At 33.9% G+C, this 22784-nt stretch overlaps 1 pseudogene; it reads right to left on the bottom strand.

Annotated features, from left to right (window-relative positions):
* Positions 1–12455: 12455 nt before the first annotated feature.
* Positions 12456–13374, bottom strand: LOC124959235 (olfactory receptor 4P4-like; annotated as a pseudogene).
* Positions 13375–22784: the final 9410 nt, after the last annotated feature.

The raw sequence follows: 22784 nt of genomic DNA, 5'->3' as shown, positions 1-22784 counted from the left end.
GACCCAGGGTAGATAGAACACATAAAGCACCTGAAATGACATGATTGGTGAGCTTACATTTACAAGTATTTGCCGAAAAGTGATTATTGTCTATTTGAGGAACCAAACTAGGTTTAATTACTTTCATTATGGTATCTAACAGAATAAAAACCCAGTGTTCAATTAAAATGGCTCTCAAGACTCCCAGTGAGTACATACTGCATTATTTCTATTACCACTTCTATAAATCGTTATCAACTCCTGCCTTAGTAAGCACCAATGCTTTTTTTCAAATAACAAAATTAATATTTTATTTTGGGTAATACCTACTCCTAAATCTTAATGAAATAGGCCGTAGCCCCCTATAAATAATGTTGCTCTGACTTTCTGAGACTCAAAATGCTTTAAGGAAACAGGGGTATATCACATAGCTGATGTATTTTTCCTCATGTACCAACTATTTAAATTGTTTTATTAGTGGAATATACATTATCTTAAGTTAAAAACTAAGGAAATATTTTAAGATGCAATGCTCTTTCTCTAAGAAGCTGAAGCAAGTCTTAACAAATATTTTTATTTGGTTTCTTGTTATTTGTTTTCTTTAAAGTTTTAGTGAAAATTCTGTGCTGACACTTTAACACACATAAAAGCTGAATCTGATGATTAATTTGAGGAAAGAAACAAAATGCTTTGAACCACCAAATAAACCTAAACATTAAGTACCAGAAAAGACTGTGCTTTGGGTAATGTTATACTAAAGTTTGCCTTCAGTGCAGAATATCAGATTTTGGAAGTCAAATTCCTTTTAACCTTCTGATTGGAGGGTAGGGATTTTTTCTGAATTCATCTAATACAATCATTTTGTCCAGTCCCACAAACACTCAGTCAGTGACAAGTCCATACGGGAATGAGGTTTAGAAGGAGACCGTTTGTGAGGTAGACTCTATTTTTTGCATCATATGTATTTACCTTGTGGGTCAAAAATTTCATCTGAGTAAAAATAATATGGAATTACATAACTTGAGCAATACATATATTTGTGGCATTCAAATAATAATGAAATGTGAAGCTGTTTTGTAAATTATAGTGGTATTTGTACAGACGTTATGGAAACATCGGGAAAAACAATCTGATAATCTTTACTCTGTCAAATACGATAACATTTAAGAAGATTAAAACATTTTGCATCTAATGTCACTCAATCAGACTCTTAATTTTCCTTTTTTCTCAACTGGGAAGTTTCAATTCCAAATCAATAAAAATATTTGAGTAGTGGGCATATCATCACCAGTAAAAGTCATTTCAATGCAAAAGAATTTGGTCCCATAAGCTAACACCATTGTACTGGGTGCTAAGACCCACTGCTAAGCAACATCATGGATGCTGCTGAAATATAACATGGAATTATTATCATGTTCCATCAACATGTTCCATCAATTTTGGTTTCCAATATTTTAAATTAAAGTGCTTACAATTAATTCTTACCAAATGATCTCAAAACAACAGCCTTTTGGTAGTGTAAATTTTCTGCCCTAATCTTACAATTAATTTCTTAATCAAATTCTATTTACAATCCCTCCACAATTCTCCATGATACTAGGCAAATTTTGTTACCAACAGAGTGAAAAACTTGTTTGTAATAGTTTATCTTCCCCCAAATTGAGCTACAGTAATATTTTCCATTAAATAAGAAAAGTCATTTTATTTCATTTGAAGAAAAATGATACATTGAACTTATGTGATATGAATTATTCTTCAAAGAGATTTATAAGCATTTTTGTTTTAATAAACCAAATCATATAAATGTGATTTAAAACCCATCTGAAATATACTGCTTAACTGCTATCAAGCATATACACTCTTAAATAAATTGAACCTCAAAGCAAAGCACAATTCAAAATGTTCTCAGGTAAAGTCTCTGTATTCATCTGTCTTCACTGATCTTTATTGATTCAGGTAATCAAATCATCTCAATTCACAAGGCAGTGGCTGGTGATTAATTTCTCTACCAATTTTTCTATGTGAAAAATAGATTAGTACTACATTTTACTACCACAATGAGTAATGTATGAGTAAAAATATAATAAACTGAAGTTTTAAGACAATATAATAATTAATCATAATTTAGAGGCAATCCCCGGTTATATGTCTTAGCTCAATCACTAACTTCAGATTTGATGTTTACAAATTTGGTACTTTCTCTTTAAAAAAGAGCTTTACTTCATTTTAAATACAGGAAAATATATTTGACTATATAATTAGACTTTAGTGCAGAGAATCAACCTTGAAAATAGATGGGGAAGAGTATTTTAAAGAATAAAATAATGGATGAATGATAATTTCACTGTGCTAACATCAATGCAGCACATAGAGAAATAAATAAAAATTACTTTATGTTTATACAGGTTTAAAAAAAAACCTGTTCATAGTAAGACAACAAGTGTTCTGGTCTTAAAAAATGATTTTTCTGACTCTGGAGGCTGAGCTCATAAGCACAACATTATGGGTCCTATCAAAAGTTAAAAAAAAATAAAGCAAAACAAAACAAAACAAAAAAACACTGTACAGCAGCAGAATAAATTGGACATTAACTCTGGCCATCTACTTTTGAAATGTGTGTACACGTCTAAATCTCAGGCAAATCCAGAACTCCTGAATATCAGTTGGTATTCCATGCCAGTCACCTGAATCGACCTGGAAAATTATAAAAGCAACAAACTAAACTATACAGAAAACAGTCCTAGAAATAACAAATGCACAGCTCACACACTTCTCCAGGAAGCAAAAGTCTTTATTCCCTCAAGCATGATTGCAGTGCCGGTTCTCACAGACACTTAGGGACGGGGACCTTACACTCTTGCCCATAAGTCTCAGTAAAGTGAGGGAATCAGTCTCCTTGATCTTTAAGAATCCTGCCCAAAATGTTGTGCTCTGCAGAATTCCAATCATATTCTTCTTAGCCAAGGTCTACTACATCTTTAGAGTTGTAACAGCATGTTCCTCTTTACATAGGTTACCCCAAGAGAGTGGGCAGCTTTATTCTGATATTGACCTTATTTTTCTAGATTATGACACCCCACCACCAATGGACACTCCATTCCTCTTGGAACTTCATGATTTCTTAATCTTAGTCAATAGAATTTGCAAACAGATCAAGTTTGAAAATGAGATGCACATTAGTATGTTTTCTTAATGAGGAAGTAAAAGGGTATTTTCAACAAATATCACATATTTATGTAAGTAATGATAAGAAAGAAAGAAGGAAAGAAAAAAGAATTTGTGTAGGTTCTTAACTGATTTTGAATATTTTCTTTTCTTTTTTTAGTCTTATCTGTTCTCTCTTTACTGAAATGACAGTCATCCCTTAACTATTTAAATTATTTCCTTGTGACTTTTGACTTGACATCGTTAGCACAGGGTTACTGATTTTTCACTTTCTGTTTTTCCCAATTTAGTCATGAACAAATACAAAATTCATATCATTTTGTAACTACTGTCACAGGTCACGTCACTGCATCAAATAATAGACAGGAGGTCACCCCGTAAGGAAAGATAAAAGTTTGAAGCAGGAGTACTTGGTTTTTGAAAAGTAGTTAATCAAAGCCTTTAGAGAGCCAAATTAGTCCTGAGTTTTACCAGGTTCAAATATAAGTAGGATTTTAGATGTGCATTATATCCTAAAGACACATTTTTACTTCCTTCCAGATTTTGCTTATTTACAGAATGTGAACTCTTTATACCAAAGTAATCAACTCACCAGTTAGCATCCTTTTAGAGTCCAGTTATCAGAGCAACTCTACAACTGGATTATAAATATATTGCAAAAAAGACACTTTACAGCATGTACTTCAAATCCCATTCACCACAGAATTTTGATGACTAGGAGGTGCTGTTGATGCAATTTAAGTTCTTTTTCCCCATCTCTGCAACCTGAGGAGAAAACTGTAGTTCTGGTCCTCATGTTAAGAAACCATTCTCACCAATTCCCAGGCAGCATTTTATCATGTTCTCTGGGGAAGAAGTGTGTGTTTGTGTGTGCTTCAAACATTTCTGTCTAATGTAAGTTTTCTAGAAAATTACAAACCTGTAGAGCTTCATTTCATATCTATTTTACCAAATACTCACCAAAATGCTCATCAACAAACAGTATAGTCAAAAATTCTGTAATTTTCCCCTAGTTCTATATAATTAAAAAATACTTTTTTGTACATCTATGCTGAAAACTAGTGTTTATTACTGATTTCCTCTGTGAGCTTTGCTAAGAGAGTAAATATTTAGCAAATAAGCAAACATGTTGCTGGGCACTATGGCACACACCTGTAATCTCAACAGCTTGGGAGGCTGAGGCAGGAGGATGCTAGTTCAAAACCAGCCTCAGGAAAAGCAAGACTGCTAAGCAGCTCAGTGAGACTCTGACTCTAAATAAAATACAAAATAGGGCTAGAGATGTGACCCAGTGGTCTAGTGCTCCTGAGTTCAATTTGTGGTACAAAAACAAAAGGAAACAAAACAAAAGAAAAAATCAAGTAAACATGTAGCAGGCATGAGCAAAGGGATGGTATACATCTTTATAATGTCCCTAGGATCATGTAATTTAGGATACTTAGGCTTTCTCAGAAAACTGATGCTTTTATGATTGCATAAAGTGCCCTGTAACCTCTGACAGATCACATTTCCATCGCGTACTTTGTTAGAAATTAATATTTCTTCAGCTTGCTTTGGTGTTTTTGTGCTGTATCTTTTTTCATGCCTTTACTTACATTATTGTCTTTTAATTGATGTATTTAGATCACACACTGAAGGAAATTAGAATATATTTGGTTTAAAGTCTGTCATCGTACCAATCATTTTATAAGCTATTCAACTCTTTCTGGTCTTTGTTTTATGTAATCTGCTTCACTGACTTTGACTTATTTTAAAAATACATTTTTCTCTTCTGAATTGAGTTATTATTTTTGCAGCATTTGACTGTCACGTACACCTAATTAGAACAAATTAAAAAATTAATAAAAATTTTAAAAACTTTGTGTATTCTCTCTAGAGATAGTAACATTCTTTTATGTGATTATGCTATCAAATAATACACCTACTCTCACGTGATTAAGGAATCTTAGAATTTTCCCAATAACTCTCCCTCAAGGATCACTGTGGGAGGCCATCCTTATTTAGCAGAGTCCCACTAGGATGACCCAAGTGTCACAGAGGCCTAGCTTCTAACAACTCCGGGGAAGTATGTGGTGCTGCGTGGTAGTGGTTCCCTGTCACCTGGAATTTTCCCCCTTAGAAAATGGGTCCCCTAACTCCACCCTATCCTGTCCATCACAGAAGAAGCTCCTCCCAGTGCTTGCCCCTTTACCTGTGTCTATAAATAAAAGAGAGTTGGGCCACTGAGGTTGAATGTTGTAAAGAGGCCAGAGCTAATATGGCCGCACCATCACACTCCCTCTCTCGTAAAAGAGTGTTGGATCTCTTGTGTTTATTGAGTAGATAAGTTTTTTGGGTAATAGAAAAAACACCAACATCCTCCTCTGGCAGTCAACCTTTTTCTCCTCCATGAGGGACGAGGCAGTGAGGCCCCTGACCGATCACACCATTGTTACTTTATCTTTTAGTTTTTGCTGTACTATAAACAGTATGCTTTTACTCTCATTGCTGAAAATGGTCTTCTCTTAGAAGCCTATCTTTCTGAGTCTGACTTTTAGAGCAATTAAAAATAAGAGAAAGAAAAAAAATGGTAGATGGTGAGAAAACAATGTCTAGGATGGATCCTGTAGTACTGCTTTAGAGGCGGAGATTTTAGTATGAATTTATCTTCAGCTCACACACACACACACACACACACAGAGCAACAGAGATAAGCAATCATACACATATAAGCAATCACAAATACTTTGGCATTCAAAGGTTAGAACACATAAGTATAGGACCTAATTCTTAATTCCGAGAGTAGAAGAAATTTACTGTCAACCCATTCAAAACAAGCCTACCTGCCATGTTCACTACCTATCTCTTGTTGGCAAATACCATACTCCAATAACAGGGAAAGAGGACTCTTAGGGGAAATGGTTGTTTCCAAGACACCAATAGGGGAAAAAAAAGGTAAGTTTTGAGAATCTTGCAATTCTTAAAATTGTGTGCTCAAAAAAAAAAAAAAAAAAGATACATATTAATGAAGCAGAGGGACCAACATGATAGCAAATGACCAAAGATGGAATAATTAAAGTGACAAAGTAAGTAATGTAGCATTATATTAACACCGAAAGCATAGAATGAATATAAATAAGTCTATACTAATACAGATTAAAAAAGACTAATAGTAAACAAATAAATGGGAGAGAAGAGAAAAAACTTTTAAAGTGATGATTCCAGAAATGTATGTAATAAATCTTTCTCTAAAAATATTTCCAAAATATTACTACCACCACAGGGTGTGAACTATACCATTCATAGTTCCTGTGCATCTATACTGACTATTTAGTGTATCAATCCAAAGACGAGATTAGGTACAGGGACTATAGTAACTTTTACTGTGCAGAAACATGGTAAACAAAAACTGTCTTAACCAAGTAATAATATTTGCATAACATTGATATCATGTGAAGATGATTGAGATGACATAACAGGTAGGATTTCTAATATTTTTAGTATTATATCCAAAACAACATAATTCAGATTGGGGAGTATCTGATCAGTATTCCTCAAGATTCTGGTGGAAAAATAGTAAGAAAGACAAAAACAGAAATGATCAAGGTCAGAGGAGACAGTAAGGAGACAAGGTAACTAAATGCAATATGGTATCCTGAATTGAATCCTGGAATGCAGAGAGGTTATTAATGTAAGAACTGATAAGATCCAAATAAAGTCTGAAATGCAGTTAATAGGAATGTGTTAATGTTTTTTTCTGAATATTAACAAATGAACCATGGCATTACAAATTATTAAAAACTGGAAAAACTGTATAACTGCCATTCTGACTGGAGTGAGATGGAATCTCAGTGTAGTTTTAATTTGCACTTCTCTAATTGCTAGAGATGTTGAATATTTTTTCATATATTTTTTGACCATTTATATTTTTCTGTGAAGTGTTTGTTCTGTTCCTTTGCCCATTTATTGATTGGGTCAGTTGTTTTTCTGGTGTCAAGTTTATTGAGTTCTTTGTATATCCTGGAAATTAATACCTTATCTGAGGAACTCCTGGTGATGATTTTCTCCCAGTCTGTATAATCTCTGTACACATTCTTGATTGTTTCCTTTGCTGTGAAGAAGATTTTCAGTTTGATACCATCCCAGTTATTGATTCTTGATTTAACTTCTTACACATTAGGAGTCTTGTTGATGAATTCATTTCCCAAGCCAGCATGATGGAGAGTTGGGCCTACATTTTCCTCTCTTTAATGCAGGGTCTCTAGTCTAAAGCCTAGGTCTTTAATTCACTCGGAGTTGAGTTTTGTGTAGGGTGATATATAGGGGTTCAATTTCATTCTATTACATAAGATTTCCAATTTTCCTAGCACCACTTGTTGAAGAGGTTATTTTTTCTCCAATGTACATTTCTGGTGCCTTGTCTAGAACAAGATAACTGTATTTCTGTGGATGTGTCTTCTAATCAGTTCCATCACTCAGGTCAGAATGGCAGTTATAGAGAATACAAGTAACAATAAATGTTGGTTAGGATGTGGGGAGAAAGGTACTCTCATACATTGTTGGTGGGATTGTATATTGGTACAACCACTATGGAAAGCTGTATAAGGATTCTTTAGAGAATTTGGAATGGAACCACATTTTGACCCAGTTATACCACTCCTTGGTCTATACCCAAAGGGCTTAAAAACAGTACACTACAGTGATGCAGCCACATCCATGTTTACAACAGCTTAACTCACAATAGCCAAGCTATGGAAACAACCCAAGTGTCCTTCGAAGATGAATGGATTAATAAAATGTAATATATATATATATATATATATATATATATATATATATACACACATACACACACACACACACACACACAATGGAATTACTCAACTACAAAGAAGAATAAAATTATGGCATTTGCTGGGCAACGGATGGAACTGGAAAATGCTATGCTAAGTGAAATAAGTCAATCCCCCAAAACCAAAGGCAGAATGTTCTCTCTGATTTGTGAATGCTAACTGAAAACAAGGGACGTCAGGAGGAGAATAATAGAAATCCATTGTACTAGACAAAGGGAAATGAAGGGAAGGGAGTGGGGAGAGGAACACAAAATATAGTAGAATTAATTGCACATAAATTTCCTAGCCTTGTATTTGTGTACACAACCCGAGTAACTCCACATTGTGACAACCACAAGAGTAGGAACTTAAATAGAGTAAGTTATACTGTATGCATGTATATTCTGCCAAAATACACTCTAAAGTCATGTATACCTAAAATTAAAAGATTAATTTTTTTATTGTAAACAAATGGGATAGATTTTGATTCTCTGTACATGGAGTAAAGGCATACAATTCATGTAATCATAAATTTACACAGGGCAATGTTGTTTGATTCATTCTGCCATTTTTCCCCCTTCCCCCCCACACCACCCACCCCTCTTTTCCCTCTGTACAGTCCTTCCTTCCTCCATTCTTGCCCCCCTTCCTAACCCTAACCCTAAACCTAACCCTAACCCTAACACTAACCCCTCCCACCCCCCTATTATGTATCATCATACGCATATCAGCAAAACCATTTGTCCTTTATTTTTTTGAGATTGGCTTATCTCACTTAGCATGATATTCTCCAATTTCATCCATTTGCCTGCAAATTGCCATAATTTTATCATTCTTTATGGCTGAGTAATATTCCATTGTGTATATATACCACAGTTTCTTTATCCATTCATCAATTGAAGGACATCTAGGTTGGTTTCACAATCTGACTGTTATGAATTGAGCAGCTATGAACATTGATGTGACTGTATCTCTGTAGTATGCTGATTTCAAGTCCTTTGGGTATAGGCCAAGGAGTGGGATAGCTAAGAGAAGAAATTTTAAAAATTGGGTAGAACTGTATTTTATACAGAAACTATATATTCTTGTAACTTTTCTGTAAGTGTAAAATGATTCCAAAACAATCTTTTAAAATTTTTCATAAGCCCTTCAATTAAAGGTAACCTAATTTAATCCATGATAAAATATCAAATATATAATCAGTTTCCCAATGAAAATAAATGTTGTCATTCTACTTTTTCAATGACCATCAATAGTTCAAAAATAAAATACAACAAATAAATTTACTATGATCTCTGTAGAACCATAGTCAATAATATTTAATTCAAACTTTCTGAATATTTTTCTCTTATTTTTATTCTTTGTGTTTTCATGTTTGTGTTATTTATTTGTAACTTTAAATCTTGCATATAACATTCAGTTGTATATAGAATTTTTCTTATTAAAATTCTTGCTGTACATTATTTTGCTGAAGGAAATTCAAAATTGTGAGATAAACAGAGTGAAGGTATTTTTCAAAATAATGTATTCTAACTTACATGAAATAGGCATGTACAATAAATAACACCATATTTTTATGTTCAGACAATAAATATGTATCCAAAAAAAAATCAGAATATACAGTGATAAAAGCACACCAGTGTTTGCAACAGTAAGAGCTGTTAGGGAACCAGCCAAGATGCTCACCAATCAATGATGTGAGAAAGAAAAATGATGTATATAGACACTTTGGAATTTTACTCAGCCATAAAGAAGAATGAAATTATGCCAGTCGCTGGTAAATGGATGGAACTTGAGAATATCACATCCAGTGAAATAATCCAGGCTCAGAAAGACAAGGATCAATATTTTTCTCTTACATGTGGAAACTAGACCAAAATTAGGGGGCAAACATGAATGGGGGAGAATCCCATGAGATGAGTAGGGTAGAGGAAGTGGATAGATGGGGAGGCAGGAGGGATGGGAAGAGAGGACCTGCAGAATGAAATGAACCAAATTACACTATGTTCATAAATGAATAGATCTCAGTGAACGTCACCTTTATGTACATCCATAAAGCACTAATTAAAAAAAAAAATCTATAAATAAATAGAAAGAAGACCAGTAGAGTAGAAGAAAGAGAGCAGGGGTAGGGAGCAGGTAGGGAAACAGGAAGTCTTAGGGACTACAGTGGATTAAAGTACTTTCCACGTCTCTAAGAGTATACCCAAATGGATCCCGATATTATGTAAAAGTGTAATGTACTAATAAAAATAAAAAGAAAGGTCAAGAATGGTTGGTGTCATTAGGAAAGACTTCCTAAAGGTCAGGACATTTGAATGGCCCATAGGAAGTTAGGCAGTATCTGATTAAGAAAATAGGAAGCAGGTAGATCATGTAGATGAGGGGGGAACAGGAGGATCAAAGGTATGGAAGTGAGGTGCCCACGGTGTGAGTTCAGAAGAAAGGAAATTGCCAGTTCACCTATGATCTACTTGTGAGTGGCAGGGCATGGCTAAGGACTGGGAACTGTTTATTTCTAACAAAGTTCCTTTACTCAGTTGAGAGGTTCATACGTTCTAACTGAATCAAGAATTTAGAAGTTCAGAAGGTGAAGCAAGTGAAAGTTGTGTCCACCACTAAGTTCCTTGTTCGGGAATCAAAGGGGAATCAAAGCCATTATGTGTTCAGAGGAGTCCCAGAAATGACTAGAGGACCAATTGTGCTGTTTTGGAATACAGTTTAATTCCTTGCATGAGTTTCCTGGGTCTAAAGCAGGGAGGGGCTTTTTTTCATATGCATTTTATTTTATTTTTTCAGTTTCACATTATGAACCTTATTATGTTGCAAGTTTTACTTAGAGATTTTATATTAAAAAATTACAAAAGTTAGTTGATTTAGTCAAATTGACATAGTAAAGAAGGGTTAAAATTTGAAATACAGTTTTGTACTATAAAACACTTTAATCTCCTCAAAGTTGACCTGGAATTAATCTGAGTGTCCTTTGATAATGGGAACAGAAAGTACGAATTCCTTTTAAATCCATCTGGCTTTATCTTGAGTACTTTACCTTGATTCATTTATTATTTTATTAGGAAATTTTTCAATATTTATTCTTCAAGAAAGACACATGAGTTGTTTTATCTATAAACCCACATAAAAATGAAGTATTGCTGTTGTTTTGCTTTATCATGAAATGCAAATCTGACAAAAAAACTGTCATTTTCAAAATGTTCCCCTCAAACATTCAGACTTTGCCAAATGAGCCATTATGTTGTTTTTGTTAAAGAAAGGAACTTTAAATCAGGCAATATTTTGTTTTCACAGTAACTTGACAAAATAGTAATTTACCAAGTTCTTCTACTAAAACAATTTACATCATCTTTATTTTTATGCCTTTTATTTTTCTGTGTATAATCACTAGAGTGAGTATTGTATTTACATGTTCTAAAACACTGCATTTTAACTATAATCCTACTCATAATCTTGTTCATTTCTTCTCTCTTATTTGCCCTTTCTTCCTTCCTTTCTTCCTTCCTTTCTCCTTTCCTCTCTGTTTCTTTCCCACTCCCTCTTTATCTCTCCCTCTCCCTCTCTTTCCTCCCTCCCCTTTCATTTTTCCAGTACTGGAGATTGAACCCAGGTGCTTTACCACTGAATTATGTCTCCACCACTTTTTACATTTGAGTATTTTAGTTTGAGACAGGGTCTTAGTAAATTATTCAGGCTGACCTCACACTTGTGACTAATTTTAATTATATTTATAATTTATATTCATATTTATATTTGTAATTTATATATAATATATATTATACATAATTATACTAATTATAGTTATAATTATCAACTAATTATTGTCTTATTAATTTCTGAAATGTTATGCTTTACTTATTTTATTCTTTATGGGATTTTTTTAACTATCAAAAATAGAATAGCAAAGAGTAAGTTACCAACATTTTGAGTAATTAATTTTGTATTACCTTTGCTAGTAATATTTATCCAATGCTTATCAACATAGTTAATGCTCAGGAACAACTTTAAACCAGAATTATTATTATTACTATTGTTATATTGATTACTTTTTATGTAATGAATACCACTGGAGTTCTTTTAGGTGAAAATATTATCACAAATTAAAGTTCTTTATTTAATTTATAGATAATAACTTCTCCTTTGCCACAGAGAACTTGCATAACATAGCCTAGCCACTAATCTTGTAATGTGTAATAAATTATCATGAAGGTTTTCCTCTTTATGTCATGATTCACTGCCCAAAATTATCCTTACTGTATCCTGAATTACTTTCACACGGGTAACCCTACTCACAGTATCTAATTAAGCTACAAAATAACTACATTTCTGACTCAATTTTTGCACAGTAGAAATAGTGTTAGATTAGTAGTTATATTTTACCTCTAAATCCACTCTTGGCATTCATAAAATGACACCAATGGTATAATTAAGCACTAAGATCAATTTCTAGCTCTATACTTCTACACACAGCCCTTTTTTATTTTCAAGTTAGCTATGTGTTTGACACCAGACTTTTCTGATGGCATTCTTCATCTCTGTATTTCTCAAAGTATAGACTAAGGAGTTGAACATAGGAGCGATGATGGTGTAAAACAGTGCAAACACTTTATCTTCTGGAAAAGTGGTAGGAGGTCTAAGGTAAATAAAGATGGAAGGTCCGAAAAATAAAACTATCACGGTGACATGAGACCCACAAGTAGAGAGGGCTTTGCGTCTTCCCTCAGCTGAATGATGTCTTAGAGTACACAGTATAATGACATAAGAGACAAACAAAACCACGAATGTCACTAAGGTAACCATGCCTGAATTAGCAACCACCAGGACACCAGCAGTAGTGGTATCCCTGCAGGCAAGTTTTAGCAAAGGGAAAATGTCACAAAATTAGTGATCGATTTTATTAGGGCCACACAATGGCAGCTGGATTGCTATAAAAAGCTGAGGAAAGGAATGGACAGCCCCACCAGCCCAAGCAGCTAGAACCAGGAGGTGGCACCTTGCTTTGCTCATGATTATCAGGTAGTGAAGAGGTCTGCAGATGGCAACATAGCGATCGAAGGCCATGATTGTGAGGATGAAGACTTCAATACTTCATAAAAAATGTATGGCAAAGACTTGGAACATGCAGTTACCATAGGAGATGGTTTTTCTTTTCACCAGCAGGTCACCAATCAGTTTGGGTGTCACACAGGAGGTATAGCAGATGTCCATAGAAGACAAGTGGCAGAGGAAATAGTACATTGGCTGGTGAAATAGAGGGCTGCACTGAATCGAGATAAGGATCAGACGGTTTCCCAGCAAAAGGGCGATGTTAACAGAGTAAGAAGAGCACAAAGCACAATGTTTGTGTGCTCCGTTCATCAGAAGGTCCTAGAAGAATAAATTCTGAGACATTCCTCTGGTTTTCCATATGTCTCAGTTTGTCTTATAAATATGAGTTTAGTATCTAAATAGAAAGGACAGCTTTGCTGTGGGAAACTTATACACAAGTCATCAAATGCAGTCATTCAGAAATTCAAAATCTGTGCCTTTAAAATCAGCTTGGGTGATGAAAATATCATAGATATGGCATTAAGTATGGTCCATACTGTGAAAAAAAAAATTTCCATTTACACAAGTCTATTGGCATCAAGGAGATAAATTCCCCCATTTTCTAATTTTCCTCTCACCATGACTTTAGTATTGCTATAAACTTTCCTAATACACATTATGTATTTATGATAATCTATGATATGTATTAATACAGATATAATATAAATATTTGTATCACCATCCTAACATATGTATTCCTGAATGTATTTGTGTTCATATATAATATAATTGATTTGTATAGTTTGACAATATTTTATAACAAAGTGAAAATAATTATCATAGTGCTCAAGTGTTAATACCAGATAGGACTTCAATATTTTTTATTTTTTTAACCAAATTTTTGCTTATTCTCTTACAACTAAGAGAATTAAAATGACAACCCAGTACCTAAATGTTTCTAATATTCAGAGATTTTGTATTAACCGAACTTTACCCTTATAATTATATTATTTTCACTGTTACTATAGTAATTAGAATCAGAACAATCTTACTAATATTTTATGAGAAATTAATTACACAATATAAGTATAGATGCTGTCTAAATTTATTCTCATGAATTCTGTTATCTGCCTTTTAAACGTCAGAAAAATTCAACAAGGAACTCAGTACACAGAATTAACTCTCTTCCCTTCTATACCACTTATGATCCTTGACATAATTTTTAATCTCTGTAAACTTTAATTTCTGAATCTATAAATTGGGATATTATTATACAATAAAACCTTTTAATAAGGAACCCAAGAATTAGTATGGAACACCTCAGTCTCATACATGATTAACAGTCACACGTTAGTTTTATCTTAGGTTGTGTAAGAGCAGTTTCTGACATTGCCATGCACACGTACATAAACAAGTTCAGTGAAGAAATAAGGAAAAGCATATAACAAAACAGATATGAGAGTAATTGAGAAATTTCCATTTTAACAACCCATTACTAAAACTAAATAAAATTATTGTGAAAAATAATTTGCTGTTGTTCTTTGAGCATTGCTTAACACTTGTCACTAGGCTGAACTTTTTCATGCATTTTAAATTATACTCAAAAGTATTTGACATTTTTGGTCAAATACATTCCTCTTAATTTTACTATCAAGATAATAAGAGTAATTACTCTTGTAGTTAAAGTAAAGATTCTATTTTACATAATTTCAAATTTGCTACATCTGGTGTCAGAATATGACATGCAGCAAACTTACCTTAGATGAATCTGATGATTAGAGTGCACTTTAAGGTGGCACATTTTTGAAAGTTGGTAAATTTTTTCTTCCTGTTTAGAGATGTCAAAGTTAAACCATCCTGTTCAGAATATGGATAGGCACTAAAGCAGGACTCAATGAAGTTCACCGCAACTTGAAGATTTTAGTGAAATCTTTGCCTCAACTATCCTCATTCTCATCTGTAGTTCTGCTTGTGAATAAAATGGATAACAAATTTCCATAGTAATCAAATTACCTTATGTTGTAAAAGAAGTCATAGTGTTCAATAGAGAGGAGGAAGATGATGGCAAGGGAGGGGAAGGGCATGAGAAAATGCTGGGGGAAAAAGTCTACCACGTTATGTTCGTCCTTCCACCCATCTATCACAATGAATCCCACTTATGTATACAATGATAATGTACTAATTAAAATAATGGAAATTGCTGTTGATAGGAGATCAGTAGAGTAGAGCAAGTAGATGGCGGGGGCAAGAGGAGGTGAAGGAAATGCGAGATCCTGGGAAAGAGAGTGAACAAATCGTGTAATGTGTATGTGTAAGTATAATGCACCAATGAAAAAGTTTAAGAAATTAAATACTTGGGAATGAAATTAAATAGAGTATTTTAAACAGCATGTATATCCTCCAAGAGCAATATCAAGGGTAATTTACAGACCGTCAGGACTGAGTTGCTGTCAGGATAGCCTGAGACTAGGTGAGGAAGGTTGCGTCCCTACCAATTCTTCTCCAGTCTCTAAATCTAATAGCATACAGAGATTTGCAGACTCGTTCAGGTCAGTTCTCTCAAATTACTTCTGAATGTTAGCAGTCTTAAATCTTTTGCAGGTTTTTATCCATTAATAACCATTAACCATTAGAAATACAAGACTCACAGAACAAAAACAAATGTATTTTTAATTTCTCATGAAAGCAAATGCTATTTTAAGTCCTAGGAGTGATTCATTTTATACCTATTCCTGAAGAAATTTTGATTCAGAAGAGCAGAATTTAAACTTCAGGGCAATGCAAGAATTGATAACTCCTTGCAAACTCTAAGAATGTATATTCCCAGAGGCATAAACAGATAATCATCAAATGCCTCTGAGCAACTATCAGAGGCAATGCCCTGGTGCCACTGTGCATTTTCTCGCTGTAAATTTACTTTTTACTTACTTTTGCCTGGATCAAGCTTTGCTTCTCTGGAATATACAGAGAAATGCTCTGGTTATACAGATCAGTTCAGGAAATTCTGTCTGCTTTATTTTCATCTGGGAAAACAAAGCCTTGTGGAATAGTGTTATGTTAGTTTTCAGGAATATATGAGATGAGGAGGAGGAAAAGCAAAAAGAAGCAGAGATAAGTCTTTGTAGTTCAGAAACTGGGTTATTATCAACAGTGATATTCATGCTTACAGGAGACAGTTCATTAAAATTGGTGACAAGCAAGGTCAGGACCAAGACCTAGCTTTTCTTGCCAAGAGTTAACATTTATGTCACCCATGTCTATGGAATGGTTGATAGAAGTGATAAGAGAAATGAATACTCTGCTGTTCCCCATGCACTTACCAGGGTGGAAAAAGTATATCATTAAGTGCCAACATACTGATAGTGTGATAGGAAAACTGCACTCACTGCATATTAAAACTGTATTCATTTATTTGCTTTTATTTATAATGTTGGAGCAGGGTCTTGCTAGGTTTTCCAGGCTGACCTCAAACTTATGGTCAACCTGCCTAAGCCCCGTGAGTAGCTGGAATGTCATGTGCCACTGTGCCAGCCTAAACTGAGCAATTTCTTAATGGGAATATGTGCAATACAGGACTAAGAGACAATGAAATTCACTGTTACTTTGTATGTCCTTAAAGTTTACTTTTGTTCTTAATTGAAATTTTGCTTACATATAACACCCAATAAATCTTGAGTATGCTAAATATTTTATAGTAAAAAAATTTCATATGCTACAAGGTTATTCAAATCTTTAGAATGAAATTATATAGAATCAATGACAAAAGCACATTCTCACCCAGCACAGTGGGTGGTGGAACTCCCCACAACCAGGGAAAATGGATAATACCCTGACCATTAGGTTTCATTGACTGGTTGGATTTGTGTGAAGATCAGGAAATGTTCAGTCCTGAGATCCTCATTTCATCAATATAGCTCAGCATTGAAATATACAATAAATTTCTGATAATTGCACAGTAATTCAACTTACCAAGATTTGTACCCCCAAAATAATTTGCAAATCTCAAAATGTTTAAAGGATCTACAGGTTTCCAAGAAGAATGGACTTCAAACACTCACTGAAATCATCAGGGATGAAGGAGAAGTAGACATTCATTCATCAGGGAAGCAGGCTGGGAAATCTGAATTTCAATCAAACAGCATCTTAACACAAGCATAGACCAAATGATTAAAAAGTATTTTATATTCATTCAAAAACTACTGCACATTTTTTAGTCTTAGCACTCTGTGTCTACAGAAAATTAGTTTACCTAAAGCAACATATAAACTTAAATGTCAAACCAGAATTAATAGGTCATTGAAAGCTCTAAGAAGCATATTCCTTGCTCATGAGATTTCTAAACAGTTCCTGGTTAAATCCTTCCAAGCCACTGTCCATGGTAATGGTGCCTGGTGCCCCTGTGTATGTTCCTTCCACCTGTGGACTAGTCTGGCTCAGGTACCAGTCCCCTGGAGATTCCATAATGCTGTAGCCAACAGGGCACTCAGGACAATTCCTGGTCTGTGCTCTTCTAGCTTTCTGAGGGATAGAAAGGGAAATGGCATAGCCTGTAATGGTATTATTTTAGCTTCAGGGAACATCTGAGATGGGGATGAACAAAGAGAACCAGAGACAGATGTTTGTATTTCAGACATGATCTAATACTGACCATAAGTATAGAGATTTGATAGGTCAATAAAATCGATGAAATGCAAGATCATAACTAGTAACAAATTAACTGTTGCCAGAGAGTAACATCACTGGGACAGATGGTTGAGGAATGGGAGAAAAAGAAAAGGAGAAATAAGAAAAATTAAAACTCTTTGCCCATACATTGGGCACTAGGTAAAGGATCCATCATAAGCTAAAGATCATGTGGAATATTCAGAGGAAAATGGTATTCAAAGGGCACCAAAGCTGTATTCTACTTATTCTTCACAGTGGACATCCATGGTTGTTGAAGCCTTAGCCGCACACACTCCAGTTGGTGTCTCATTTCCAGCATGACAAATCCGTAGATTTTAAGATTCCTCATAGTTTTAAAACTTCAGGAATGCAATTGAAAATACCTGATACTGTTGTCATTAAACTACTTAGCAAAATAATAGTAATACTCTGTTAAGAGATTACTAGGTGATTTACATCAACCATATATTCTATATTTGTAAGTTAACATAAGTATTATTAGTTCTATTAGATAAGAACACAGAAGCTTCTAGAGGCTTAAGACCCAGCTTAAACAGCTAGAAAGCAGAAAGATGATAATGGGTTCTTCTACAGGGTTTGCTTCAAGAATTTGAAAGCTAAGGATTACTGAGTAGATGAAAGTTTATTACTCTAGTAAAAAAATATTTCAAAACTCTGTGCTGTACAGTTTTTCGACTCCAACATTCACTCAAGTCACTCCAACTTCACTCAAGTCACTCCATGGAAGATTGTCTCTCACCCCTCTAACCACTTATCCTACAAACACACACTCCAGGATGCCCCTTAGAAGAATACAAATAATCCAATCAACAAATGGGCTAAGGAAATGAACAGACACTTCACAGAAGAAGATCTACAAGCAATCAACAAACATATGAAAAAATGTTCAACATCTCTAGTAATAAGAGAAATGCAAATCAAAACTACCCTAAGATTCCATCTCACCCCAATTAGAATGGCGATTATCAAGAACACAAGCAAAAATAGGTGTTGGTGAGGATGTGGGAAAGAAGGTACACTCATACGTTGCTGGTGGGGTTGCAAATTAGTGCATCCACTCTGAAAAGCAGTATGGAAATTCCTCAGAAAGCTTGGAATGGAACCACCATTTGACCCAGCTATCCCACTCCTCGGCCTATACCCAAAGGACTTAAAATCAGCATACTACAGAGATACAGTCACATCAATGTTCATTGCTGCTCAATACACCATAGCCAGATTGTGGAACCAACCTAGATGTCCTTCAACTGATGAATGGATAAAGAAACTGTGGTATATATATATACAATGGAATATTACTCAGCCATAAAGAATGATAAAATTATGGCATTTGTAGGCAAATGGATGAAATTGGAGAATATCATGCTAAGTGAGATAAGCCAATCACAAAAAAACAAAGGACAAATGGTTTCGCTGATATGCGAATGATGACACATAATGTGGGGTGGAGGAGTTAGTGTTAGGGTTAGGGTTAGGGTTAGGGAGGGGGCAAGAATGGAGGAAGGAAGGACTGTATAGAGGGAAAAGAGGGGTGGGAAGGGTGGGGGCAAAGGGAGAAATAACAGAATGAATCAAACAACATTACCCTATGTAAATTTATGATTACACAAATGGTATGCCTTTACTCCATGTACAAACAGAGAAACAACATGTATACCATTTGTTTACAATAAAAAAAAAAGAAATATGAATGGTGTTGCATTTAAGGCTTCAGATGTGAAATCCAACCAAAGTCACATACTTTCTATGCCGTAAATATTTTAAATTCAATGGAGTTCAATATATCTTTACTAATGGTTCATACACTGAAAGTGAATAAAGATGATCCTGTCACTAAAGTCAAACACTACTGCCTCTGTGACTTTTCCTTCATGTTGACATGACTATTGAGACAGGAATAATTCAAATCAGGAAAGTCAGTAAAATTTAATTCAATTATTTTATTATCAATGTATGATTGTTAATGATAGTAGAAGAAAATTTACATAGATATCATTAATAAATGATAAATAAACTTAGTTCATTTAAAAATTGCCTATTTAAGGGTCACAAAATCTTCTATGTATAAAATTCTAAATTTACTTTTAAATTGTACATGTCTAAGATCTATTGTGAATTAAACTTGTTCTGGCAGTGAGGCATAAAGGGGATCCTGTTTGTTTGTTTTGTATATAATAGAAAAGCATCCAATACTTCCAGAACACTGTGTTGAAAAAGCTACTTTTCTTTCCCAATTTGCTGACATAACTTTGCTAAAATTAATCATATAAATTCAAATCTACTTCCAAGTTCAACTGACATCTTTTCATCATTTTCATGTATAAGAATATAGCATTTATGTAAGAAATGTAAACTCTCCAAATTTGCTCCTTTTTAGGCTGAAGAAGCTAATTTACTTCCTGTGCATTTCCATATAAATAGCATGATAGGTTTTCAAAATTATACAAATTGCAACTTCAGATTTTATTGGAAATTATTTCAATCCAGAGATTAACTTGAGAATGTTCACAATGTTGAGTAGTCTAGATCATAAGTTCATCTGTTTCTATTCATTAACATAATCAGATTCTCTTAGCAAGGATTTCAGTTGGTAGTGTACGTGTCTTGCTCATATTTTGTAACCAACGGCTGGGGATGTAGTTTACTTGTAGGGCACTTTCCTAGCATGGGTAAAGCCCTGGATTCAATCTCCAGCACTACAAAAACAAACATATTTAGTAACCATCATCCTTAAGAATTTTACATTGGTGATGACATTTTAACTTGGTTATGGTAATCATTTTGCAATGTATTTGTAAGTCAAACCATCACAGAAAACTTAAATAAGTACAATTTTTTAATTCATCTATCATATCTGAAAAAATCTAAAAAAAAATATAAATGCAATTTCTGGTTTTTAACTGCCAGTACAAACTACACAAATGATCTTTGTATGTTGATCTCATTCCTCAAATTCACATTAAAAACTCAAAGTCACATGTATTGAGAAAAACATACTGAAAATGTCTTTAATCACAATAAATTGATGGTCTATGTAGAAATTCTAAGAAATATACAGGAAAAATCGTATAAGTATCTGAGATTGATGAGTCAGTAGGAATTCAGGAAGCTCCTGTTTAGTTTTATCTTTGGAAGATTTTGTAAATGATAAGTATTATTTTTCACTTGTGTATGGTAGATTTCACCTTTAAAGCTTTCTAAAGAGAGGTTAGGAGGATGAAATTATGAGCTGGACAAAAATATAGAATCCCAAAATCTATGTGAGACCCTACATCCTTCTGTGCCATATTCAAGTGACAGTCCAAGTTACCTCTGTGAGTTTAAACTAGATTGTGGCTCATTGTACATCAGAAATATCATAACTCCAAATAAAATAGTACTATTTCATAAACTTTAGCTGATGCAACCAACCAAGACACATTTAGCAAAGTCAAAAGCTCTGGAAAATCAGTGACAGAGGTACATTGAAAAGAATGACTATTTGAAATCAGGAATGCTTTGAGATATCAAGGATATGTGATCAAAACCACAGGACTCTCTGGGGTTTTAAAGAGTATATGAGAATAGCCTACAAGTGCACAAATAAAACTTCTTAATGGATATCTAGATAAAGAGAGTAAAAAAAAAAAATAAAGAATAAAGAGGCTATGGTAGAGGGAGGAAATCAAACAAAATTAAGTGCCTTTTGCTAGGTTTGGCCTCCAGTCCTCTGTAAGTCCCCAACCAGGACTTCTAAACTACTTCCAGGCTGGCATTTCTGACAGTTCTCAAGTAATATGTTTGTTAGTATTAATGGAGTTCAGGTAATTTTAGAAAATCATTTAATAAAATTTAGTAATGATTGATATTTAAATTACCAAGAAATTCCCATGTAATTGTATAGATTTTTTAAATTTCCCATTTGCAATAATAAATATTTGCTAAATAAGTATGCTTATTTTCATATGCATGACAAAACATTTTATGTTTGTCCCACATATTTAATACATTGATGTTTTTGTAGATAAACGGCATCATGAGGTTCCTAAACAGTGAATGATAGGAAAAACACCAAGCAATGAAAAAGCTAAACAACAAATTTTTTGCAGTATAATCAAATAACATTTTCAAAATTTATTCAATAAAAGTCTGTGGACATTTGAGAAAAGCAAAAAAGTGATAATAAAATGCTTTGGTTTGGTTTTTGTTTTCTTTTGTTGCATAGCAGTCTTGCTATTAGGATTTCATTGATATATTCTCAAAATCTGCAAGGACTGAATGCTATAAATACATGTACACAATTATCCCACAACACAAAATACATTTCTACACACCATATTTCTGTACTGAAAAAAAAATTCCAAATGCTCTGTAAAAATAATACAATAAGGCAACTAAAATCAAGGTCTGAATAAAGTAACTAGTCAGAACCAACTTTGTTTTAGAATGGACAGAATATTTCCTGAAGATATTCCAGAGTTTTGCACAGTTTGGTGAAGGGAAAAGTGAATAGTTACATATATCATAAGTTCTAAGATTTGAAACGTGAATAAAGGCAATCCTTGGTGACATTTCCTTCATGTTGACATGACTATTGAGACAGGAATAATCCAAATCAGGAAAGTCAGTGAATTTTATCTCAATTATTATATTATTAATGTACAATTGTTAATGACAGAAGGAGATAATCTAGACCCTTAAGAACAGTACATATCAGTAAATAAAAAGAGAAAATACTACTTTAGGAACAATTCCATGCTTGTTTACTTACTTCTTAAATATCAGAGTCAATTTCTAGACAAAATATATAAATTCAAAGAAATGTTAAAATACAGCACATAATCTTCTGGTTCAATCAAATGATAAAGACAAAATTCATAAGAAAAAACTAGAGTGGAACATAGGATTATTTAATAGATAGCAAATGTACACACAATACCAATATAATAAGAGGGAAAAATATAACTGATATATAGGCAGGTCTTCAAAATTTTCCTGAAGAAGAGAGTGGCAGGAGGAGATTATCTCTAAGATGTGAACTCTCCAGCATAGGATCTGAGTCTCAAATGAGGGCAGACTGGGGACACGGTGGGAAGCAGCACGAATGTCTCCCTGCTCATTCAG

Source organism: Sciurus carolinensis, chromosome 11 (genome assembly GCF_902686445.1).
Source record: "Sciurus carolinensis chromosome 11, mSciCar1.2, whole genome shotgun sequence".
In the NCBI taxonomy this organism is placed as follows: Eukaryota; Metazoa; Chordata; class Mammalia; order Rodentia; family Sciuridae; genus Sciurus; species Sciurus carolinensis.
This window is presented reverse-complemented; position numbering and strand designations above follow the sequence as displayed.